This window comes from Lepidochelys olivacea (assembly GCF_965140295.1).
Source record: "Lepidochelys olivacea isolate rLepOli2 genome assembly, chromosome: 1".
In the NCBI taxonomy this organism is placed as follows: Eukaryota; Metazoa; Chordata; order Testudines; family Cheloniidae; genus Lepidochelys; species Lepidochelys olivacea.
The window spans coordinates 53403991-53430309 of record NC_140411.1 but is presented as its reverse complement, the minus strand read 5'-3'; the positions used below and the strand labels follow the sequence as shown (position 1 = coordinate 53430309).

General features: G+C 45.6%; 1 protein-coding gene across 3 annotated transcripts in view; it reads right to left on the bottom strand.

Annotated features, from left to right (window-relative positions):
* Positions 1 to 5766, bottom strand: part of SERTM1 (serine rich and transmembrane domain containing 1) — a 44060-nt gene extending 38294 nt beyond the window's left edge. The window contains exon 1 of one of the 3 annotated variants that reach the window (XM_084616953.1): positions 5371 to 5766. The gene's annotated coding sequence lies outside the window, so the exon portion shown is untranslated. The remainder of the gene's footprint in view (positions 1 to 5370) is intronic. The other 2 variants (XM_084616954.1, XM_084616955.1) reach the window with 2 other exon arrangements.
* Between the last annotated feature and the right edge of the window lie 20553 nt (positions 5767 to 26319).

The window sequence follows — 26319 nt, the reverse complement described above, 5'->3', positions numbered from 1 at the left end:
CCCACAAACCCTGAAAAATCTGAATTTTCTGTTTGTCTGTTGGCAACCCAAACTGAGAAGTTTTCTGTTAAAACTGCAAATTCTGTGGTGGGGACGGTTGTTTTTTTAATGAAAACCAGCAAGATTTCATTCAAACCCCACTTTTTCATGAAACATTTCATTCTCAATTAAGTTTGAATGAAAACTAGTTGTTGAAAAAAATTCAACTAGCTCTGTCGGATGGCCCCCCTTTGTCATTCAGGCTGGGTCAGGTTCTGCCAGCCTCATGCACAGAGAGTAGGACCTTAGGCTGTGAAAAATCCAATGAAAACCAGCAGGGTTTGTGGACTAAGGTTCTGGTCAATGTGAGTAATGGTGGCACCATCTGTGCCCAAACAAATGGCAGCTGAATTCTGTTAGCGTGTGATTTGCTGTTAGCACGCGTTCATGCCCATTTCCTCAAATAGCGACATGCCTTTCTGTTCCTATCTAAGTGTCTTCTGGTTGGTGAGGAGCTCTCTTTGGAACAAATCCTGCCTGGCCCTTAGCAGGAAAGCAGTAGAGGAGTGGGGAGTGTGTGTCCCCATGTAAGGATCAGAGAGAATTCCAGTGCCTGCACGGCAGGGAGCAAAGGGGGCTACTCCATCCTCAATCCCCCGGGAATGCACTGTGCCATGTTCCACTCCCTCCCCCTGCAACAATACACTGGCTCACAAAGCTGGCTGGCTACACAAGGGGAATTAAGCTGCACCTCTTCAAGGGGTTTGGTAGCAGGCATACAGTCTCTGCCCAGCTAGGAGCTCTGGCAGGTATTCTGTGTCCCTGAGGTAGAACGGCTTCCTGGTATTCGGGGTAGTGCAGCTCTGCAGCATCATTTACTATAGGCAAAAAGAAAAGGAGTACTTGTGGCACCTTAGAGACTAACCAATTTATTTGAGCATAAGTTTTGTGAGCTACAGCTCACTTCATCAGATGCATCCGATGAAGTGAGCTGTAGCTCACGAAAGCTTATGCTCAAATAAATTGGTTAGTCTCTAAAGTGCCACAAGTACTCCTTTTCTTTTTGCGAATACAGACTAACAGGGCTGTTACTCTGAAACCTGTCATTTACTATAGGCTACACCTATAAGACACAATTAACCCTATGCATGTTGTCCTTATTAGCACCCCACATTCACATTACACAAGTAACACAATCTTTAGTCACACATTCACTCGTGAGACTAAGGGTTTGCAGGATTGGGCCCCTATGGTTTGATACCGCTCAAAATAACGTTGATCAGAAAATTCCACATGGGATCCCACTATCCTTGTTTCCAAAGAATACAGTCTTAGGGCTGTCATGTTGTCAGGTTCCCCATTAACTAATGAGGAGCATTGTGGTAACTGAGCCTAGGTATTTACCCTAATTGTGAACTCAACTGTAAAAAGTGAGTGCAAGTTCATCAAATGTCACAATAACCAATAACAATAAATGTTGATGAGAAAAGATGCAAAAGGGAGACGAAAAGATTAGCCTAAACAAAAAGGCCTACTGATATAATTTAAGGGCTGCGTTAAGATCATGCCTGAAAACAAGAAACACATGGGACTGAAAAATCAATGGACCAAAATTGGAGTGTCATAAATTTGGCGTAATTGGTGGCCAAAATAATGAGGGGATGGGCTATTCCACTCATCACTCCCTTTTGGGGTCTTCAAAAAGAGACTTTGGGGTGAAAATTAGCAGAGTGGAAATGAACGCTACAATTGTTAGCTGAAAAAAGAGAAAGGGCTGAATGTCAGCATCATGGCTGTCACTCCCACTGGTTCCTGGGACCCTAGACTTCCTTCATCCTAATCCTGCGAAACGTCTTGACCAGAGAAGAACAGAGGGACGGACTCAGATGACATCATCACCTCCATTGGCTCCAGGTGAATATCAAACATCACCTGGGATGTGAGACTTCCGTCTCTCTCCCTTCCTCCTCCCCCCACATGTCCTTTTCCTTCCCCCTCCCTGAATTATTCTCTTTCTTATTGGACAGTCACAGAGGGGAAAAGGAGAGGAATAAGAGAATGGCTTAGCCAGCCAGGACTGCTTATTTTGCAACACTGCAGTAAGCCTGTGAGCAGAATGGTAGTCAATGCAACGCTTTAGCAAGCCTGATGCTGGTACAAGTTTGCCAGGTGTCGGAGTGGCTGATGAGACTCTGTGCTGTACCTGTGTTCTTCCAGCAGTGAGGTTTCAAGTGAGAGTCCACACCAGAGACAGAGAGCTGCATTTTATATCTTTGCTGTTCTCTCCTCTCCTCTCTTGTGTGCGTTTGTCTTGTTTTGTCTTCTAGGAAACAAGAACTGACTTTATCAACAACAGCTGCTCCAGTCTATGTCAATTAACTTCCTCTCTTCTCCCCAAAGAGGACAGTTATTACCACCTTTAAAGACATCTTTTAATACCATCTAAAAGGCTGTGAGAGGATGGAGGGATATGCTTGTTTCTTGACCCTTCAGATCACATGATGTGACCCTGCCCAAGGGAAGTTATGGGTTAGCAAGGCAGGCAATAGGCTGTGACACCTGTGCAAAAATCCCTCATGTGGACAAGCCCTTAGAGTAAAAATATCAAAAAGGAGGAAGTATGGGTGGTTCCAAGCCATGATTCATTTCAGTCCATTCCAGCCTGGAGATCTAAGACCATGGCCAATTTGAATTTAAAAAGCAAAGTCATAAGGGATTAGTATGGAGCAGCTCCAGTCCTGCATCGATCCATGACTCCATAATCCTTGGTTCTTGAGTCTCTGAACTGGGAAGATTACCCCCATACATCCCTACATTTCAGTCATATCCTTTTTCACAATAAAATGCCCACTACTATGTACAGTATGCTAGAACTCTGTAGTCGTCAAAATGTGGCTCTGCTATTAGTACATTCTACCATGTTACTATGATTTCCTCTGAAATACGTTTAATCTGATTTATTATGCAGGATATCTTTTATATGCTTTTACAACGGTTACATTCTCTGGCAAATGTTTAGCTTTTTAACCATCTCCTCACGTCTCTCTCTCTCTCCTGCCTGTTTTGCAATGCAAGGACAGTGAGAATTCCCTTTCGCTGCTTTCTGTCCCAAGCTTCATCACCTCACATTAAACATGCTATACTGATGATATTGCAACACCTCCTGGCTTTTATTTGGGAAGAAACTGATTTGGGAGCATGTATTTTCTGCAGATGCATCAACTTATATTTTTTCTGTATTGTACTGTCTAAGCCTGATCCTGCTGTAAACTCAATGGGAATTTTGCCACGCATTTTCAATGGAAACAACTCCTGTCATAGCCACACAAAAACAATGTGGGATGTAATGCCAGTGGCAACCCAAACTATGTCCAGAGCTCCAGAATATGTAGTACAGTAACAAATCAAGCTCTGCACTATAGAACTTTCATTTGGCAGGATAGTTAAAGAATAGAAACCAACATGTGCCTATTTTGACTCTGCATCCTTTCCATTCTGAAAAGAGCCAATTCATGGACACAGTCCATCACCTGGGCTCATTGAAAGAGTTTGTCCCTGTGCCAGAAGACAAAACAATTTCTCTGAAATGAAAAAAGTACTTTTTGATTTTTAAGGACTTGAATGGGTCAAGAAAAGGCCAATAAGGACAAAAATAGTACCCTACTCCATCACCTCATGTTTGAAAACAATAAAGCCACAAAGGAAAACAGACAAAACAATCCACAAATTAGATGTCATTGATTACTACCCTCTCTTTTATGGCACAGAAAAGACAAAATATCCAGTATTCTCTTTCTAACTACAATAACTAAGTAACTCATCCTGATGCAGAGGGGACAGAAGGGGATTTCCTATAATTGTCAGGCTTTCAAATCCTGTTTTGAAAGCTCTGTTAACATTACTAATATGTTGTTCAACATTGATCTCACCTGTCAATATCAGGTGCTCGGAATATCAGGTGCAATATATAGTGACGGGAGGCCTGAGACATGGATACATTCTGAGATAAACAGTACATATCTATCTGTATCTTTGACTGGGTGTGATATGTTAACCAAGGACTGAAATCAGACAACTCAGACCATGAAGAAAGCACACCACACTGGCTCAGTAGAGTGCAGAAAAATACCCCAACTCCTGTGCAGCAAGCTAGAACTCCAATCAACTGCAAAGATTTTCCCCCTTCTTAATTAAAGACCAGATCCTGATCTCAGCGGAGTCAAAGGCAAAGTTCCTATTGACTTCGGGGGAGCAGATTCCAGCTCTGCAACTGTTTTCTTCTCTTGCTGAAAAAGCATGAATCATTTTCATTTAGTGACTTTTAGGCAGCGCTTTGGGTATCACATTGCATTAAAAGCCTAAACAGTGAAATTGTACAGCAAACTACTTAAGAAAAACTATAATCTGAAACAGCAAAAAGTATGTTAATTCCCCACCCACCCATCCACCAACACAGACAACTATCAGTTTCAGCAGGGTACTGCGAGAAAACTAATGATGCATAACTCAGTAATGAAAAAGTGAGAAGGATCGCTTCAGAAATTACACGGCATTGTCATTAGCCAGATCCACACTACTTGCTTTCACATCTTACTATTCTTATCGGGGAAGAACTGAGAATAATAATAAGACTGCAGACATTCAGAAACGGATCCTTTTAGTTCCCTGTCCACTATACACCACGCTCCAGAGGTAAGCTGCATGCACACTTAACGGGGTCATAATTGTCATAGGCGCGCCTGGAATCGATCCACACTAAACCCAATTTTTATGCAACCAATTTTTTTTCAGGAGGTGCAAAGAAAGTTGTGCAGCAAACAAATCCCACCACGGAAAGGGACGGACTCCCAGCCCTTCTCCCCGACCCCTCAACGTAGCATCATCCCCACACCCAGCGCTGTAAACATCTGAACCTAAGGGTATCACTCTTCTTTTGCAACTGACCGATCCTTGCCCCGCCGAGCAGGGTGAATGGACCAAGCTGCCTCTCTGGGAAGTGACCATGGTGGGAGGGGAAGTCAGGCAATAAACCAAAGCAGATTCTCCCCTGTCCCTTTGGGAAGTGAGCGGTTCAGCTGCGGAACAGCCTAAGAGGCTGGTGGGTTCTGCCCAGCTGGCGAATCTCTCCACCACACTGGGCGGAAAACGCCTCCTCGCCCCATGCCCCGAGCAGAGCCAGCCCGCGGCCGTGCGGCTCAGGCAGGCGCCTGGGGTGATGTTTCCGGAGGCTGGTATCCTTTGAACAAACGAGGTTTTCAGTGGGACGAGGGAGGGGCGGGGGGCTCCATGCCTCCCTGACATTGCACAGAGCAAACTCCCTCTTCATCGGAAGAGAGAGCCTGCCTGGAAACCGACCCCCCGTGCCCGCTCCTCCCTCTCCCCAGCGCTCACCACCTGGAGGCGATTCCGCAGCTCTTGATTATCCGGCTCTACAGTCCCGCGAATTGGCTCCTCCGCTTGAGGCCGGGACTGAGATGAGGCACGGGCAGCCCTGGGAGACCGCAACCATCGCCGCGCCGCGCCGCTCAGCTCCCGCTGCCCAGCCGCGCCAGAGGGGTCACGCCAGAGGGCCCCCACGTCTCCCCATGCAACCCCCGTTATTCCTACGGCTCGCCTGCGGGGAGAGCCCCAGCCTGCGGGCAGCTCACTGACCTGCCCTGGGAAATGGCCCGAGGTCCCCCAGTCTGGCTGCAACGAGTGGGACCGGAGCGAGCGGGGCGGCTGCCCCTGGCCGTCCTACTCCTCAGAGCCCCGCGCCAGCCGGAGAGAGCGCGGCTCCCCTGCCCTGGGCGGGGCCGGGCGGCAGGCGGCCAATCAGCGCGCCCGTCACCACCCTGTTGCAGCTGTAATGACAGCGGCTCTCCACAGCCCGGCTGCTGCACTCTGCCTCGGGACTGGGTGTGTGTGAGCCCCGCACCCTCCACCCCGGCACCCCACCGCCCCCACTTCTGTGTGAGTCCCTCACCCTCCACCGCCTCTGTTCCGTGTGTGAGTCCCTCACCCTCCACCGCCTCTCTTCCATGTGTAACCCTTCTGCCCGTCAGAGTTGGCAGCAACAAGGGCCGGGTTCAATATCTAGGGGATCCATTCCAATAACACAATACAAACCGGCTGGAGCCCCCACCCAGTGACCTGGGACAAATATATACCACCCCCGCTGGGCACCTCCAAGAGGCAATACTTCCCCTCTCGCAAGCACATAGTCTGAGTGTAGCAAAAAGCCTTTTAATAACAGAGAGAAACAATGTGGCATTATGTTGGGGAAACACCACCAACAGGATTCATAACACAACCCATGAGCAAAAAAAACCCACCCCAAGCAAATTGGGGCATGCCCCTTTCCCTTTGGTTCTTGAGTCCAGCAACCCCAAATCACCCAAAGTCCCAAAAGTCCAATGCCCCAAAAGTCTCTGTCCCTGGTCAGGGCAGCCCCAGAGTTCGAAAGTTTATCTGCAGAGCTTTACCTCCCAACCTGGGTGGAGATGGGACGGGGATAAGAGGCACCTTACATGATCTGAAGCTGACCGCCCCACAGCTCCATAGGCCTTCGCTCTGCTCCGCCAGGCGCCCCACGAACTCCTTCGCTCAGCTCCGCGGCCCACAAGCAGCTCCCGCCATCCTACGAACTGCTCCACCAGCCTGTCCACAAGGCACTCCAGCCATCCCGCAAACTGCTCCACAATATATCTTCAGGCTCCCCCACTACTTAACACAACACTCAGTGATTTCAGCTCTTAGTCAGTTCAGCTCTTTGGTGAATTCAGCTTGTAGTAGGGGAGCCTCAGTGCTGGTGTACCATTAGCCCAAAGTGAGCTCAGCAGCCTGTAACTAGATTTCTAATGGAATCAAAACTAGCTCTGATATTCCACAGTGGAGAGAGGAGGAGGTGCAATTAGCATGCAAGACCCTCACCAAGGGACCCATACCACCAAGAATTAACACTTGTCCCCAACCCCTCTCAATTCACAGAGTTTTAAAACCCATGACCCTTGCCTAGCGAGTGCTACTTAGTTGATGGTGAGTCCCTCCATCATAACAAAAGGCCAAGTACAGTTCCAAGCACAGTTCCCATAATCAGGGTAATAACAATTTATTCTTCCTGCCCCAATAACAGAGACACTGGGGATCCCACAGCAGCCAAAGTGACCATTTGGGCTGCTATGGCCTCATTCTAGGCGGGGTGGGTGTGCCTATGCAAATGAGATTGGCCCCAGAAGTTCTTTTCCACAACTGGCCACACCTCACCACCAGATGTCAGGGTGGAGTTCATCCTGACACTGCTTACACGTGTGAACCCCTCACCCCTCCACCACCTCTGTTCCGTGTGTGAACCCCTCACCCTCCACCGCCTCTGTTCCATGTGAATCCCTCACCCTCCACACCTCCAGCTCACCGCCCCTGTTCCCTGTTAATCCTTCCACCCACCCCTCCACCCCACCACCCCTGTTCCATGTTCCACCCACCCTCCACAGTACCCCATCGCCCCTGTTCTGTGTGTGAATCCTTCCCCCCGCCCCTCCACCCCACCACTCCTGTTCTGTGTGAATCCCTCACCCTCCAACCCCACCGCTACCCCCTGTTCCGTGTGAATCCCTCACCCTCCACCCCCACCACCCCGTTCTGTGTGAATCCCGCACCCTCTACTCCACCATCCCTCTTCTGTGTGAATCCCTCACTCTCCAACCCCACAGCTACCCCACCTGTTCCATGTGAATCCCTCACCGTCCACTACACCACCTTGTTCTGAGTGAATCCCTCACCCTAGTCCCCCACTGCCCCTGTTCTGTGTGAATCACTCATGCCCTACCCCACCACCTCTGTTCTGTATGTGAGTCCTTCCACCCACACCTCCTCCCCCACCTCCCTGTTCCGTGTGAATCCCTCACCCTCCACGCCCACCACCCCGTTCTGTGTGAATCCCGCACCCTTCACCCCCACCACCCCTGTTCTGTGTGAATCCCTCACCCTCCACCTGAACACCTTTGTTCCATGTGAATCCTTCCACCCACCCGTCCCTCTTTCCCCAGCCTCCTCTCTCCTTCAGTGTGTGTTGCTCTGTGTGTATATGACTCTATCTCTCTTCCAATGCTCACTCTTTCTTCCCCTTTGCCAGCCCAGAGTGACTGAGCTCAAATTCCATTCCCACCCTCCCTCCTTCTCCACAGGTCCTAGTCCATGGAGGTTGAACTGCTGGTCATGAGAAGCTTAGCTCTTCATAGTGATGGCTAGTAGGAGGGAGGAAGGAATTCCCTCCTTCAGAAAACAGGTATCCTTTTTAAGCCTTCCTCATACCCTTGTTTGATAAGTGTACACCTCCTACGACCTGCTTTCTATCTGCACTCCCCATTGCTACTGCTCCATGTTTGAAGGTGGGAATACAGTTTAATTCTTGCAACAATGGACTAAAGTCAGAATTCTAGTTCTAGTCCCGCTGCCACCACTCATTCACTTTGACATTGGGTGAGTCACTTGCTCACTTAAGCTGTTTAGTGCCTCATTTTCTCCACCTGTAAAACAAAGATAATGATAATGACCTAGTATGTCTTTCAGTGGCATTGTAAAGATCAATTGATTAATGTGTTTAATGGAATTTTTGGTCCTCAAATGGAAGGTTCTATAAATGTTATTATCTCCAGTTTGGGGAGGAGGTTCTTGTGTCCCCTGGTCTGTTCCTGTCCTTAGAGTAGTCCTTAAATACTCTGTCTTCCCTGAATGCAAGCCCAGGAATTAGAGCTCTCCCTTTTGTCTCATCACTGATGGACTCTAGCTCACTTTTTGGATGAGCAGTTTGATGAACGGTTGGCACAGAACCCTTGCAGACACAATTAGATCTCTTGCTAGACAGGGAAGTCCTAGTTCTTACCCCCTATCTTCTGCCACAGACTTTGCAGGTTCACTGATCACACAATGTGCTAGGTGGGGTTGTGAGAGCAGCAGCCACTCGATACATCATCTCAGTATGTCTGTTAGGCTCTTGTGAATTTCAGGCAGCTCTCTATTGATCAGCAGAGTTTCTGGACCATTTGAAGGTCATTTGGGAGCTACACATTCTGGCCACAGTTCAGTAAAGCACTTAAGCACGTGACTACTCCCACTGAAATCAATGAAAAGACCCATGGAATTAGGCTGACTGGCATCCAAGACAGGATGTGTGGAAGGAAGAATAGTAAATCCAAGCTCCCTTTTCCTTGTTTCTGGCCAACCCGTGTTTGGTGCAGGAGCCAAGGCAGAGGGCAAAGGTGGCACCAGTACTACTGAGAGCAACCTTTAAGTTCCAATAGCTTGTAAAGGCCCAAAGGGAACATAAGAATGGCCATACTGAGTCAGACCAAAGGTCCATCTAGCCCAGTATCCTGCCTTCCGACAGTGGCCAATGCCAAGTGCCCCAGAGGGAATGAACAGAACAGGTAATCATCAGGTGATCCATTCCCTGTCGCTCATTCCCAGCTTCTGGCAAACAGAACCTAGGGACACCAAAGGGGTTGGAAGATGCTCTGAAATGAGAGTCAGGAAACTCGTATACAATTCCTGGCTCAGACGCAGACTTCCTGTGCAACCTTGGGCAAGTCACTTAATCTACCCTGTCACCCAGTTCTTCATCGTAAAATGGAGCTAATTGTTCCCTCCTCACTGGGGGGGGGGCAAGTTGTGGGATAAAAGACATTAGTGATTTTGATGCACTCAGATGCAACTGTGATGAGGGCCATATAAATTCTCAGATGCGTAGATTAAACTAGCCAGGGATCACTGAAGAAAGCATGGTGTGGTCATTGTCTCCACCATCCCCAGGCTTCCCCCTACCCTAGGAGTCTGGAAGAGGTGATGTAGAGTTAACTATGCTGGCTGTACATCAAAATGGGAGTTGTGGCATGCTGGGAAATCCTTGGCTGCCAGTTTAGGGTAGCTTTATAGTCCTATTGCACCAGTGGGGCCAGGATGTGGCTCACTGAAGGGAAGAGTTAAAAATAAATCAGTCCCAGTAGCAAGTGAAAGGTGGAAGTGTCCTTGGGAAACCCATGAGATACCTCCTCTGCGTCTTCTGGAGGACTGCTGAGCCTTTTGAGGATACCGTAGGTCACATTTTGATCTCAGTTACACTGGAGTAAATCAAGAGCAATTCCACTAAAGGCAACTGAATTATCGTATTTCCAGGAGTATAACTGAGACCTACACAAGGTCCTGTAAGTCCACACAGACAAGGACATGTGCATGAAGCCTGCAAATAGCATATATGCTGGGTCCAAATCCTGGGAAAACACTAGCTGGATGGGACACATTTCTTTCTCTGGATTCTATAGGTGAAAAGCTGTAGTTGGTCTCTGGATAACTCATCTCATCGGCTCTGTTTTTGTTGGCCAAATGGGTTATAAATCAGTGATGAACAGTGTGAAAAGCAGATGGGTCGTTTAATGCATTCGCTGCAGCTAAGTCTTGTGACTGGCTGACACCCATGTGCAGCTTTGTGGAGAATGTTGGAAAAGATTGTTCATCATTTTTAATTGCTCTGTGGGAGCTGTGCAGTTCATAATGTGCCACTTAGGTACTTCTTCAACACATCGCTTTTCATGATGCCATTTACACAATTTCATGATATCCCAAGCTGCCCCTTAGCTGTTATGATATAAAGCCAGCTTTGGAGGAATGAGCAGCAGAAATAAATACAATATAAATCCTAGAGGTAAAATTATTCCCAAAGAATGGACCAAATCCATCCCTCGTATAGCCCCACTGACATCAGTGGAGGTCATGATGAATGAATCAAGAGGGATGAATCTGGTCCCAAATTGGCAAAATCTCCTTCCATGTTTCACCCTGGGAAAAGCAATTTCTTCTTTTTTATATTTAGATGTTTGGACATCACCGCGGTGGGCATGGTATAAGACCAGGGTAGACTATTTGTTTCATACTATCAAATCCCAAAAGTGGAATTGCTTAACACTGGCTCAGCTTAACTTGCAAACACTGCTGAAAGGGTCATATGTGGCTAAGGAGTTATTATGGCAAATTTTCTGTGGCAAATAAAACACAAATCAAGTTGAAAATATACTGTTAGCGATGATCAGTTCCCAGTGGAGGCAAGGAACCCTGCTGAAGCCATTTAAACCCAAATACAGAGAATTTGCTATATTCTTTCTTTTTTGGATACTGTGCCCAGAGCAATCCTCATGGCAAGCTCTGTATTTGCCACTGGATACAAACATAGATAAATGATGACTTCACAGGCTCCAAAACTAGTTCTATTCTGCTAGTACGGATGGTGGCACTGAACAGCAAGGGACTGGAGAAATCTGCCTGGTGAACAAATGTCCTTTAAAGTATAAAAACAACAAGGAGTCCGGTGGCACCTTAAAGACTAACAGAATTATTTGGGCATAAGTTTTCATGGGTAAAAAACCCATTTCTTCAGATGCACAGAGTGAAAATTACAGATGCAGGCATTATTATACTGACACATGAAGGGAAGGGAGTTACCTCACAAGCGGAGAACCAGTGTTGACAGGGCCAATTTGATCAGGGTGGATGTGGCCCACTCCCAATAATTGATAAGGAGATGTCAATTCCAGGAGAGGCAAAGCTGCTTTGTAGTGAGCCAGCCACTCCCAGTCTCTATTCAAGCCCAAATTAATGGTGTTAAATTTGCAAATGAACTTTAGTTCTGCAGTTTCTCTTTGAAGTCTGTTTCTGAAGTTTTTTTTTTCAAGTATGGCTACTTTAAAATCTGTTATCGAATGTCCAGGAAGACTGAAGTGTTCTCCTACTGGCTTTTGTATGTTACCATTCCTGATGTCCGATTTGTGTCCATTTATTCTTTTACGTAGAGACTGTCTGGTTTGGCCAATGTACATGGCAGAGGGGCATTGCTGGCACACGATGGCATATATAACATTAGTAGTTGTGCAGGTGAATGAGTCCCTGATGGTGTGGCTGATGTGGTTGGGTCCTCTGATGGTGTCGCTAGAGTAGATATGGGAACAGAGTAGGCAACGAGGTTTGTTACAGGGATTGGTTCCTGGGTTAGTGTTTCTGTGGTGTATAGTTGCTGGTGAATATTTGCTTCAGGTTGGGGGGCTGTCTGTAAGCGAGGACTGGCCAAGGTCTGTGAGAGTTTTCCACGATAGGTTGTAGATCATTGATGATGTGCTAGAGAGGTTTTAGCTGGGGGCTGATGGTGTTCTGTTATTTTCTTTGTTGGGCCTGTCCTGTAGTAGGTGACTTCTGGGTACCCATCTCGCTCTGTCAGTCTGTTTCCTCACTACCCCAGGTAGGTATTATAGTTTTAAGAATGCTTGATAAAGATCTTGTAGGTGTTTTTCTCTGTCTGAGGGATTGGAGCAAATTCGGTTGAATTTTAGGGTTTGGCTGTAGACAATGGATCGTGTGATGTGTCCTGGAAGGAAGCTGGAGGCATGTAGATAAGTATAGCGGTCAGTAGGTTTCCGGTGTAGGGTGGTGTTTATGTGACCATCACTTATTTGCACTGTAGTGTGCAGGAAGTGGCTCTCTTGTGTGGACTGGTCCAGGCTGAGGTTGATGGTGGAGTGGAAATTGTTGAAATCATGGTGAAATTATTCAAGGGCGTCCTTCCCGTGGGCTCATATGATGAAGATGTCATCAATGTAGCGCAAGTAGAGGAGGGGCGTTGGGGGATGAGAGCTGAGGAAGCATTGTTCTAAGTCAGCCATAAAAAAGGTTGGCATACTGTGGGGCTTTGCGGGTACCCATAGCAGTGCCACCGGACTCCTTGTTGTTTTTGTGGATACAGACTAACATGGCTACCCCCGATACTTTAAAATATAGTATATTTTTTAAAAAAAAAGAAGAAGAAGAAGAAGAATTCCCCAGACTTACAGGTGAATTATTCTGATAGACTAATTAAAAGTGTGGAAATCAGGATAGAAAGAATTTCCCTCTGAAGAGGAAGAGGAGAAAAAGCAAGTGCAACAGGAATTTGCCAGATTGGAACAATGGCCCTTCTAGGTGGCATCTGTGTCTAGCAGGTCCCAAAATCCAATGCTTCCAAAGGAAGTTAACCCCCTCTCTCCTGGCCATAATGAAGTCTTCCCAACTTCAATGAGCTTTATTTACCTCAAGACCTGAGGGAATTGAACAATGTGGGAATTCTTTCCTGCCCTCTGACAAGTGATCAGTTTGCTCCTGAAAAATGAGGGAGACCTGGTTTACTAATAACTCTTGATTGTGGAAAAGAGTCAGAAGCCAAACCTGGATTCTGATTCCAATTTGGCAGCCAGTCCCTACCTCTATAATAAACCAGAGTAAAAGCCCATATTTAAAGATCCCTGAAATGTGGTGTGGTTCAAAGTCTAGAGCCAAATATTGCAGCTCAGGCCAAGCTCTATTATCTTAGCTTGCACAGCTATAAATGTTTATTAGTGTTCATGAAATTAATGAGAATTGAGATCATGCTTCTTAGCCAGAGGTGGGCAAACTATGGCCCGCGGGCCACATCCAGCCCACAGGACAGTCCTGCCCAGCCCTTGAGCTCCCGGCTGGGGAGGCTAGTCCTTGGCTCCTCGCCTGCTGTCCCCCCTCCTCCGCAGCCTCACCTCGCTGCGCTGCCAGTGCTCTGGCCCGCCATTCCTGCCGGGCAGTGCGGTAGCATGGCTGGCTCCTGCCGGGTGGCGGGGTTGCGAACTCTTGCTGCCCTGAGTGGCATGGTAAGGGGGCGGAGAGTGGCGGAGTGGTTGGATAAGGTGCAGGGGTCCCGGGGGGCAGTCAGGGGACAGGGAGCAGGGGGCGGTTGGATGGGGCGGAGGTTCTGGGTGATGGTGGTCAGGGGACGGGGAACGGGTGTGTGTGTGGATAGGTGTGGGAGTCCCGGGGGGGCCTGTCAGGGGGCAGGGGTGTGGATAGGGGTTGGGGCAGTCAGGAAACAGGGAGTGGGGGGGTTGGATAGGGGGTGGGATCCCGGGAGGGGGCAGTCAGGGGATAAGGAGCAGGGTGGGTTGGATGGGTCAGGGGTTCTGAGGGTGGCAGTCAGGGACAGGAAGTGGGAGGGGGCGGGGTCCAGGCTGTTTGGGGAGACACAGCCTTCCCTACCTGACCCTCCATACAGTTTTGAAACACTGATGTGGCCGCTGGGCCAAAAAGTTTGCTCACCCCTGTTCTTAGCTCTGTTTCAGAGTAGCAGCCGTGTTAGTCTGTATTCACAAAAAGAAAAGGAGTACTTGTGGCACCTTAGAGACTAACAAATTTATTTGAGCATAAGCTTTCGTGAGCTACAGCTCACTTCATTGGATGCATTCAGTGGAAAATACAGTGGGAAGATTTATATACATAGAAAACATGAAACAATGGGTGTTACCATACACACTGTAATGAGAGTGATCACTTAAGGTGAGCTATTACTAGCAGGAGAGTGGGGGAGGAAAAAAACCTTTTGTAGTGATAATCAAGGTGAGCCATTTCCAGTAGTTGACAAGAACGTCTGAGGAACAGTGGGGGGTGGGGAGGGGGGGAATACACAAGGGGAAATAGTTTTACTTTGTGTAATGACCCATCCACTCCCAGTCTCTATTCAAGCCTAAGTTAATTGTATCCAGTTTGCAAATTAATTCCAATTCAGCAGTCTCTTGTTGGAGTCTGTTTCTGAAGTATTTTTGTTGAAGAATTACAACTTTTAAGTCTGTAATAGAGTGACTAAAGAGATTGAAGTGTTCTGCGACTGGTTTTTGAATGTTATAATTCTTGACGTCTGATTTGTGTCCATTTATTCTTTTATGTAGAGACTGTCCAGTTTGACCAATGTACATGGCAGAGGGCCATTGCTGGCACATGATGGCATATATCACATTAGTAGATGTGCAGGTGAACGAGCCTCTGATAGTGTGGCTGATGTGATTAGGCCCTATGATGGTGTCCCCTGAAGAGATATGTGGACACAGTTGGCAACGGACTTTGTTGCAAGGATAGATTCTTGTGTTAGTGGTTCTGTTGTGTGGTGTGTGGTTGCTGGTGAGTATTTGCTTCAGGCTGGGGGGCTGTCTGTAAGCAAGGACTGGCCTGTCTCCCAAGATCTGTGAGAGTGATGGGTTGTCCTTCAGGATAGGTTGTAGATCCTTGATGATGCGTTGGAGAAGTTTTAGTTGGGGGCTGAAGGTGATGGCTAGTGGCGTTCTGTTATTTTCTTTGTTGGGCCTGTCCTGTAGTAGGTGACTTCTGGGTACTCTTCTGGCTCTGTCAATCTGTTTCTTCCCTTCAGCAGGTGGGTATTGTAGTTGTAAGAATGCTTGATAGGGGTCTTGTAGGTGTTTGTCTCTGTCTGAGGGGTTGGAGCAAATGCGGTTGTGTCATAGAGCTTGGCTGTAGACAATTTATTGTGTGGTGTGGTCTGGATGAAAGCTGGAGGCATGTAGGTAGGAACAGCGGTCAGTAGGTTTCCGGTATAGGGTGGTGTTTATGTGACCATCGCTCATTAGCACTATAGTGTCCAGGAAGTGGATCTCTTGCGTGGACTGGTCCAGGGTGAGGTTGGTGGTGGGATGGAAATTGTTGAAATCATGGTGGAATTCCTCAAGGGCTTCTTTTCCATGGGTCCAGATGATGAAGATGTCATCAATGTAGCACAAGTAGAGTAGGGGCATTAGGAGACAAGAGCTGAGGAAGCATTATTCTAAGTCAGCCAAAAAATGCCAAGCAACGAGGAGGGTAGGTGATGCATACAGAGAGAGATGCAGTGGGGTGCATATTTGAAATTCAGGTGTGTTTGTTCAACAGAGAAGGAAGAAGCAGTGGGCTTTTGTTCCTCAGGAGTCATGGATATTCATTGATTTTTTTCAGGTTGTGTTACATCACTGATACCATGCTGTTATTCATGAGGTGCTCATTTGCTGTGGGTTCCTCTGGATATAACAGCAGGAGAGGAGTTATCAGCCAGACCACCACTCTCAGAGTCGACTTTAGCTGATACGTCAGAACCCCACGCAGAGGCTGTGGTCATATGACGCACCGGAGTTCTACAGCAGTTAACTCTTTTATCGCTTTTCCTCCTTTTCATTTTTCTGTGAGTACAACACAGTGTGATCCAACCTTACTCTGGTCAGACGCTTTCATACAAACTCAGACTGCTTTGCAGTGTTAAATAATACAATTACAGCATTCAATAGTGGAAGAGGCAGAGAGAGAGATGCAAAGAAGTACCAGAAAGTCAGAAAATCCATGGTTGCAGAATACAGAAACGTGAAAAATTGCAATAATAGTTGTTTATATTAATGGATTATGATATCCAAAGGGTGTGTTTGAGGGGGAGGGGGCGCAGGTGTATATATTAGGCAGGCAACTTTGTTGAATCAACAAAGAGACTCAGCCAGAAAGTCTGTCAGCAACAAGGACACATCCACTTTCACTGCATGCCTAGGGTGTTTTTATTTTCTTATTTGACAGTGCTGGCAAGATATTTCCCTTGTCTCCTTCATGAGTCCTCAATATAAAAAATTAAACATGCCTCGTAAGTGTCTTAACACTGTCTCCTTTTTCTCTGTGAGGGCCAGGAAGCCCAACTTTGTATGAGCTTCTGTAGTGTGGAAGGCTGAAATACTTTTTATTAGGGAATCAAACTATTAACCAAGAAAATATTTAAAAGTGCACTTTGAATATCTAGTCCAAGTTCTTAATTTTCCTTTGTTGATCTCTCTAGGCCAGATTTTTGGTAAAAAATCACCCTCTCATTTTGCACTCACCAATGCTACATCATTAATATACCCAAGTCCATGGTTTCCCCACAGATCAGATAGCTGTACATCTGAGTGAGATCTGTGCTTGCAAACAATTGTGGGTAAAAAAAAGCAGGTCCACCAACGGCCAGGTTAAAAAAGTAGCCATTGGTTTCTTTGATATTTTGTTCTTTGCTCACACACCTCAGCCTTCTCCTTTCTTTCCCCATTAAACCTCACAGAATAAGATTATAAGGTAGTGATTAGAGCTGGGCACAATTTTTCAGCTGAATAGTTTCTTCACTGAAAAATGTTGTTTGGAGGTAACCAAAATTATTTGTGAATTTCGGTTGAATTTGGAGAATAATTTCATCCAAATAAAAATTATTTTTAAATGTCTCAATGGTTCATTTCAACATTTTCAAAATAAAATGTTTCAACTTTTTGTTTTGGAACTACAGTTCATTTTGAACTTTAGGTAGATTTGTTTTTTAAAAAATTAAAGGGTAAAAACACCCAAAAGATAATGAAATAAAATAAACAGAAAATCTCAAAAATTCATTTTGGGTTGAAGAAAATTTTTCACGGGACCAGAATTTTTTTTCAGATTGTTTAGTTTGGTGACTGTACCAAAAAAGATCAATTATTCACTCAGCTTTAGTAGTAATCTCATTCTGAACTTGACCATATAGTTTTAGCCACTGTGTTTAGTCTGTTCTTGCAGTACTGTAAATTGTATAGCAACAGAGTAGATGTTCAGCATATTTTTAGGCTTTCTCTGCTTGCAATGGACAAAACCAAATGTGCTTGCAAGGTAAAGCTTTCAAATATCGAAAGAGCTTCCCCACTAGCATCTACTTACATATTACTGTTTTAAAATTAATGGTAAATGATGCAAGTAGAAAAAGTCCTTAAAGATGTATTGAGATGATGTTTAAATTTTGATTCCTCGGTCATGTTAAAGCTACTCTCTAAACTAGATCTGTATAATCTCTTAAATGATTTAGAGCTCTATTTATTCCATAATTTTGTGTCTTTAATCTATTGTAAGACCTAGAATATTCCTGGTGCGATATCTTTAACCCCTTTAATTATCTATAGTTCAGCTACAGTCATAATTAAAAGTAGTAACTACAGAGTTCATTCAGTCAATCCATGCTTCCTATTCATTCATTTAAGAATGGTGTCAGCCGAGTAACCTCATGAGATGCAACATCTTTAATGAGAGCCCTATGGAATAGCAGGTAATTCATTTTCCTAAATGTCATCTGTATTATATTAACAAATTCCCATGCTAATAAAAAGGACAAGCCCCCTCACACACTTTTTATATATTATATAAAATATTAAAATGCATCATATCAATCTGTTATTATTTAACATATATCTGGCCTTGTTGTACCTGAAAGGTTGCTTGTGGGTGTTTTCAACCTCGCAACATGTTTCAGTAACACATACATAGCCAAACTTCATAGCTTCACATACAATGGTAGCACATACAAGCCAACAAGATATTAATGTCTAGCAGATCAAGACTTTTAGAATGATACCTCACAAGGCATATTTTGTACAGAACATATCCTAATTACATGACATTGGTGAATATTGGGGTCCCAGGGTATCACAAATATAATCAAAGTATTTTTTTAAAAAAAAATTATTCATGCAAATCTTGATGGCAGGAGAGGGAAATTTTAGGTGGTGGAGGAGTGGGGGAAATAAGGTGAAAGGAATTTGGGACTGCATCAATGGAAGGGAGGATTATGGGAATGGGGACAAATGGGGATAGGTGGTAGAGGAAGTTGGAGGGGTTACGGGGCTCAGGTGAGGGAAAGGGGTAGGAAAACTGGCGAGGGGGTGAATGGCAGGAGTACTGGGGAAGAATAGGGGATCTGTCAGACCCACATTGTGCTGTTGTGTGTGTGTACCAGGATTGGGGGTCCCCCGCATAGGTGTAGTTTGACTTCTGTATTTGGGGGTGCAAGGGGCTTAATAGTATTAATAATAAATATAAGTATAACTTCTGGATTTACTAATTGTTAGTAGTACTTAAATTACGTGGTACTTAAAATTACATATACAGTTTACATTCATTATTTAATCACCCTTATTTTTTATTTTAACTTATTTGCCATGTTTACCAACTACCACTGAAAAATCAACATTAGCATAAAACTTTAAATTCTTGAATAAACAGAACTGAGCACTGTCATGTAACTATGAATCATGTCTCCCTGGTTTTCCAGATATATAAACATTGTCTTAATATAAAAATACTGTATTTATCTTAATGTAGAAGCAATTGTCTTTCCCTTTGGTTAGCGTAAACGTCCACAATGTTCTCTGGAATCAGCTTTGCAGTTAAATCAGCTTCTATGTGAAGAAGAGCCAGTGAAGAAAATCTTTCTTCTCCTATAGTTGAATGCAACCAGTTTCTAATCCATCTCATTGCAGAAAAGCTTTGCTCTGTTGTGGCCATCCCGACTGGCAATGTGAGAGCTAACTGAATGATTTTGGAATAGTTTGGGTACATAATCTGAGACATTTCTTCTTGAAGTCTTGGAAAGGTAAAAGGAGATTCTGTACTGGTAAAAATGTCTAGTTCTCCAGCTGTAAGCTGAGGTCTTATGTAAGGTGAGGGGGTCTGCATATTTTTGCAAAAGTGGATGAATGCCATTTTTGTCACTCCTTAACACTGAGTCACACGCTTCAGCAATCTCCATTGATTCTTTTGAGAATTGTCTCCGCAACTCTGCAATTATTATCCAGAATAGGAAGGTACAGCTGCTGATACCACCTGTTTTTTTTCAGGTGCTGTTACAGTCTCAGGCATTTCACAAACATTTGTTGCCTCTTCTACATGCTCTCTTTGACCCAAAGTTATTGGGACAATTATGTCCATAAGAGCTGCTGAGGCTTTTACTACTCTTCTTTCTTTTTGATGAGTGAAGTGTGTCATCTGGCCCTGCAATGTTATGGTTTTGGCAGAATTCTATAATTTCTTTCCACGTTTCATTCCAGCCTTCTTCACTTCTTCATTTCTCAAAATGCACTTTCACTTTCTTTATGATAGAGGAAGCTTTTGCAAGTGTGGCATCGATGCCTCATAGTCCTTTGTGAGGAACATGAACAACTTGCATAATATGTTGAAAGATAATCAAGCATTCAATGAATGGAACTCCAGTCGTGATGATAAAGGCTGTTTGCTTCCACCGACCACTTTTCACCTTGTTCACTCAGATCTTTGAGAGACAGCACGATGGCAATGTATTGCATATTTACTGCAAACACACTTCTCCACTTACATGCCCAACGTGTATCACTTGCCTGCACGATCTCTTGATGCATAAGACTCAAAGCTGTCTGCATATCGAGAAACACCTGATAATTGGTTGGCTCTGCAAAGACTGAATACAATTTCTCAAGTACATTTAGAAAGTCCACAGCACTACAATTTACTTTACAGGACTCCAAGAGGATGAGGTTGAGTTTGTGTGCCATGCAATGTACACACAGTGCAAATGGATGGTCTTTTTTCATTCATTGGTGAGCCCCAGCTACACGTCCTGACATCAGAGAAGCATGATCATAAGACTGAGCAACTATCGGCACATTCTGCAATCCACTCTTCTCCAAAGCTGTCGTTATGGCAGTATAAATGCCATTTGCATTTTGGGAAGATAAGCAATTGATGAAGCACCGGAACCTTTCTGTAATCTCTAGGATTACTGCATATCTGATACACCTGAAAGCTGCTTTATCTTAAATGACCTGGCCTCATCTGCAATTACATAAAAAAAAACAGTCTAAGTCCTGGTCTACACTATGGGTTAGGTTGAACTTAGCCGTGTTAGGTCAATTTTAAAATGAATGCGTCTACACAACCAACCCCGTTCTGTCGACCTAAAGGGCTCTTTAAATCGACGTCTGTACTCCTCCCCGGCGAGGGGAGTAGTGCTAAAATCGACCTTGCTGGGTTGAATTTGGGGTAGTGCAGATACAATTCAACAGTATTGGCCTCCAGGAGCTATCCCAGAATGCTCCAATGTGACTGCTCTGGACAGCACTTTGAACTCCAATGCAATAGCCAGGTACACAGGAAAAGCCCCGGGAAATGCTGAATTTCATTTCCTGTTTGGTCAGTATGGCGAGCTCAGCAGCACAGGTGACCAAGCAGTCGCCCCAGTATTGCAAATGAGCTCCAGCATGGACCAAAAGGGAGACACTGGATCTGATTGCTGTATGGGGAGAAGTATCTGTGCAGGCTGAACTCCGATCAAAAAGAAGGAATGCTAATATATATGCCAAAATTGCAAAGGGCATGGTGGAGAGAGGCTACAACAGGGACACACAGCAGTGCTGCATGAAAGTTAAGGAGCTCAGGCAAGCCTACCAAAAGACAAAGGAGGCAAACGGTCACTCTAAGTCAGAGCCCCATACATGCCGCTTCTATGATCAGCTGCATGGCATTCTGGGGGGGGGGGGCGACCCTACCACTACCCCACCACTGTCCGTGGACACCTGCAAGGGGGGAGTCTCAGACAACAGGGAGGAGGATTTTGTGGATGAGGAAGAGGAGGAGGAGGAGGAGGAGAATGCGCAGCAGGCAAGTGGTGAATCCATTCTCCCCAGCAGCCAGGACCTTTTCATCACCCTGGAGCCAATACCCTCCCAAGGCGGGATCCCCGACCCTGAAGCCAGAGAAGGCATCTCTGGTGAGTGCACATTTGTAACTACAGTACAGGGTTTAAAAGAAATAGTGTTTAAGGTTTGATTTGCCCTGAAGAATTGGGATGCATTTGCGGCCAGTACAGCTACTGGAAAAGTCTGTTAACGTGTCTGGGGATGGAGCGGGAATCCTCCAGGGACATCTCCATGAAGCTCTCCTGGAGGTACTCTGAAAGCCTGTGCAGAAGGTTTCTAGGGAGGGCTGCCTTATTTTGTCCTCCATGGTAGGACACTTTACCACGCCAAGCCAGTAGCAAGTAGTCTGGAATCATTGCAGCACAAAAAAGCATGGCAGCGAATGGTCCTGGGTTTTGGTCGCATTCAAGCAATGTTCGGTCTTTATCTTTCTGTGTTAGCCTCTGTTAGGATATAGATATTCAGACCTGTCTGTAAAGGCCTATACTCTAAGAATTTAGGTGTATTCTTAGAACTTGGCTAGTTAGAGGTATAAAAGAAAGAATCAAAATCACCATCTGCCAGTGTAAGAGCCTTCTCTTACTGAGACAGTCTGAGGCCCTGTTCTTAGGCTAAGGCCTTTGGCTAAGCAACAGAGGCAGCCATAAGCTGGGAAGCGACCAGTCACATCCTCACATTCCAATCTAGTCACATTGAAATAAGGTGCTATTGGGCTGTTAGGAATACAATCCTGTCCTGATAGTGCCTATCGCCTCCAGAGAAAGGGAAGTGCCTAGAAAATGTAAAAGGAAACTTAGTTTGATAGCATCCTGTCTGACAAGAACTCACTTATCAACAGCTGGGATGTGAAATCCTCACTTCTGCATTGTTTTGTCATTATAGTTCCCACTTTGCTATTGTTTGTCTGTATAACCTCTGTCTGCTTCTGTGATTGTTCCTGTCTGCTGTATAATTAATTTTGCAAAAGCTATTTGTAACTTTTCACTCACTTCTTTAAATCACTTACTCCTACATTTAGTTCTTTAAAGTAGTGCAATTTGTCTGTAACAACTTAGCCACCAAGTACAATTATTGCCACACAGCTGCCTTAACCTGTGCTGTCTTTACCTTGAGACTGTTCAAAGAGGCAGTAAAACATTTGTCTCCATGGATGCCCATGGATCTTTTACTCCAAAAATTCCAGTGGAATACAGCAGACCTTCGTCATACTTTGTCCAAAATAACCAAAAACATTTCACATAAGTATCCAAAGTACCCTCCATTAAAACTTCAGAAAAACAAAAGTGTGGAAAGGCAGGGGGAGAGGTGGAAAGAAACCAATTAAGTCTGTCAGGTCAGTTTAAAGTATAGGCTACCAGCAGCAAATTAAGTAAATCGAGAAAAAGAAGAACGAAAAGAAGAAAAGGATATAGTTAGCTCTGAGCCAAGAGTAGGCTTCCTGGGTTGAAACAGTTGGGAACCCTTATCCCCAAGTTCTCATTCTGGCTCTGGGAGAAGAGTGGGGGTTGTTACCTGCTCCTGCAAACCCTGCCATTTTGCACTTTGAAACTTTTTTTTCTTCTGGGAACTATAATGACAAAACAATACAGAAGTGAGGATTTCACATCCCAGCTACTGATAAGTGAGTTCTTGCCAGACAGGATGCTATCAAACTAAGTTTCCTTTTACATTTTCTAGGCACTTCCCTTTCTCTGGAGGCAATAGGCACTATCAGGACAGGATTGTATTCCTAACAGCCCAATAGCACCTTATTTCAATGTGACTAGTTTGGAATGTGAGGATATGACTGGTCGCTTTCCAGCTTATGGCTGCCTCTGTTGCTTAGCCAAAGGCCTTAGCCTAAGAACAGGGCCTCAGACTGTCACAGTAAGAGAAGGCTCTTATACCGGCAGACAGTGATTTTGATTCTTTCTTTTATACCTCTCACTAGCCAAGTGCTAAGAATACACCTAAATTCTTAGAGTATAGGCCTTTACAGACAGGCCTGAATATCTATATCCTAACAGCCGCAGGAGCATGATATCATTCATGGTCACCTGGTTGAAATAGGGGAATTTTTGTAAGGGAACAGTAAAAGAACCCCATTCATGCTGGGTTGTTTGCGTTTGGCTAAAAGGGATCATCCCAGAGAATAGCCACGCGGTGGCAGAAGGGGTGAAGGGATCATCACAGAGAATAGCCATGGGGTGGGGTGGGGGGAGGTGTGTGCTGCACAGCCACCTGAAAACTGCAGCACGTCCTTTTAAATGTAAAACCCAACCGGCATTGCTTGCTATGGGAAAGGATGGCTCTGTAGTTTGAAACCATTCCCACAAGTTATGAAGGCAGAAGAAGCCAACCCCGTGTACCAAAAGGCTTACCATAGCTGCCTGGAAACCGAATTCTGTTGCCCAGTTGTGATGTGTCACCATACCGGCAGGCGCTCACTATAAAAGGCAAAATGTGACCTTGTACCTAAAGCACATGTACGGTCTTCTGTGAATTGCTTGATTCACTGTGAAAGAGTCTCCCTTTTGTTCTCAGAAATGTATCATCTTAAATTTTACTCTCCCTTTTTATCTCCCTCCATGTGCAAATGTTTCCATGCTCCCCCTATCATATCCGTCCCTGAGGTTATTGCAGATTAGAAGGCGAAAAAAACGCACTTGCAATGACATGTTTTCTGAGCTCATGCAGTCCTCCCGCACTGATAGGGCACAGCTTAATGCATGGAGGCATTCAGTGGCAGAGGCCAGGAAAGCATTAAGTGAGTTTGAAGAGCAGAGGCAGGAGGTGATGCTGAGGCTAATGGGGGAGCAAACGGACATGATGAAGTGTCTGTTGGAGCCGCAGAAAAGCCAACAAGAGCACAGACCCCCGCTGCATCCGTTGTATAACTGCCTGCCCTCCTCCCCAAGTTCCATGTCCTCCTCACCAAGATGCCCAAGAATGCGGGGGTGGGGGGCGGGAAGGAGGCTCTGGGCACCCAGCCACTCCACTCCCAAGGATGGCCCGAGCAACAGAAGACTGTCATTAAAACAGTTTTGATTTGTAATGTGGCTACAATAAGCAATGTGGCCTTGTCCTTCCCTCCTCCTGCACCCCACCCCACTCGGGCTACCTTGTCAGTTATCTCCCCTTTTTTTAAAATTAATAAAGAAAGAATGCATGGTTTCAAAACAATAGTTACTTTATTTCGAAGGGGGGAGGGTGGTTGGCTTACAGTGAATTAAAATCAACAAAGGGGGTGGGTTTGCAGCACGGAGAAACACACACAGCTGTCACACCGTAGCCTGGCCAGTCATGAAACTGGTTTTCAAAGCCTCTCTGATGCGCAGCACGCCTTGCTGTGCTCTTCTAATTGCCCTGGTGTCTGGCTGCTCAAAATCAGCCACCAAGCAATTTGCCTCAACCTCCCACCCGGCCATAAACGTCTCCCCCTTACTCTCACAGATATTATGGAGCATGCAGGAAGCAGCAATAACAATGGTAATGTTGGTTGTGCTGAGGTCTAACCTAGTCAGCAAACAGCGCCCGCGAGCTTTTAAATGTCCAAAGGCACATTCTACCACCATTCTGCACTTGCTCAGCCTATAGTTGAACTGCTCCTTACTACTGTCCAGGCTGCCTGTGTACGGCTTCATGAGCCATGGGAGCAAGGGGTAGGCTGGGTCCCCAAGGATAACTATTGGCATTTCAACATCCCCAATGGTAATTTTCTGGTCTGGGAAGTAAGTCCCTTCTTGCAACTGCTTGAACAGCCCTGAGTTCCTAAAGATGCGAGCATCATGAACCTTTCCTGGCCATCCCACGTTGATGTCTGTGAAACGTCCCTTGTGATCCACCTGTGCTTGCAGCACCATTGAGAAGTACCCCTTGCGGTTTATATACTGGTTGGCAAGGTGGTCCGATGCCAAGATAGGGATATGAGTTCCATCTGTCGCCCCACCACAGTTAGGGAACCCCATTGCGGCAAAGCCATCCAGTATGACCTGCACATTTCCCAGAGTCACTACCCTTGATAGCACAAAGTCAGTGATTGCATTGCTACTTGGATCACAGCAGTCCCCACAGTAGACTTGCCCACTCCAAATTGATTCCTGACTGACTGGTAGCAGTCAGGAGTTGCAAGCTTCCACAGAGCTATCGCCACTCACTTCTCAGTTGTCAGGGCAGCTCTCATCTTGGTATTCCTGTACTTCAGGGCAGGGGAAAGCAACTCACAAAGTTCAAGGAAAGTGGCCTTACGCATACAAAAGTTTAGCAGCCACTGTGAATCATCCCATACCTGCAACACTATGTGATCCCACCAGTCTGTGCTGGTTTGCTGGCCCCAGAATCTGCTTTCCACTGTGTCAACCAGCCCCACTGCCGCCATGATGTCCCAATTGCCACAGCCCGTGCTTTCAGGAATGTCTGTGTCCATGTCCTCATCATAATTGTCCTCGTGCTGGCGTCTCTTAGCCCGGTTCAGCACATATGCCAGGATAATGCGCGAGGTGTTTACAATGCTCACAACAGCAGTGGTGAGCTGAGTGGGCTCCATGTTTGCTGTTGTATGGCATCTGGATGGGTAACCCAGGAAAAAAGGTGCAAAACGATTGTCTGCCATTGCTTTCACGGAGGGACGGAGGGAGGGGCAACTGATGACGTACCCAAAACCACCCTCGACATTGGTTTTGCCCCATCAGGCATTGGGAGCTTAACCCAGAATTCCAATGGGCAGCGGAGACTGTGGGAACTGTGGGATAGCTACCCACATTGCACCACTCCATAAGTCGATGCTAGCCAAGGTATTGAGGACACACTTCGCCAACTTAAATGTGCTTAGTGGGGACATACACAATCTACTGTATAAAATTAATTTCTAAAAATCGACTTCTATAAAATTGACCTAATTTCATAGTGTAGACATACCCTTATTCACTGCCTGTACAATTTCTTTGTAAACCAAATCTGCACAAATCTGCAGCACTTTGTTTTGAAATGCAGGGCTTGTGTAATTAAAATAACTTGCCAGCATTTTCTTGAAAGTTTCATTATACTT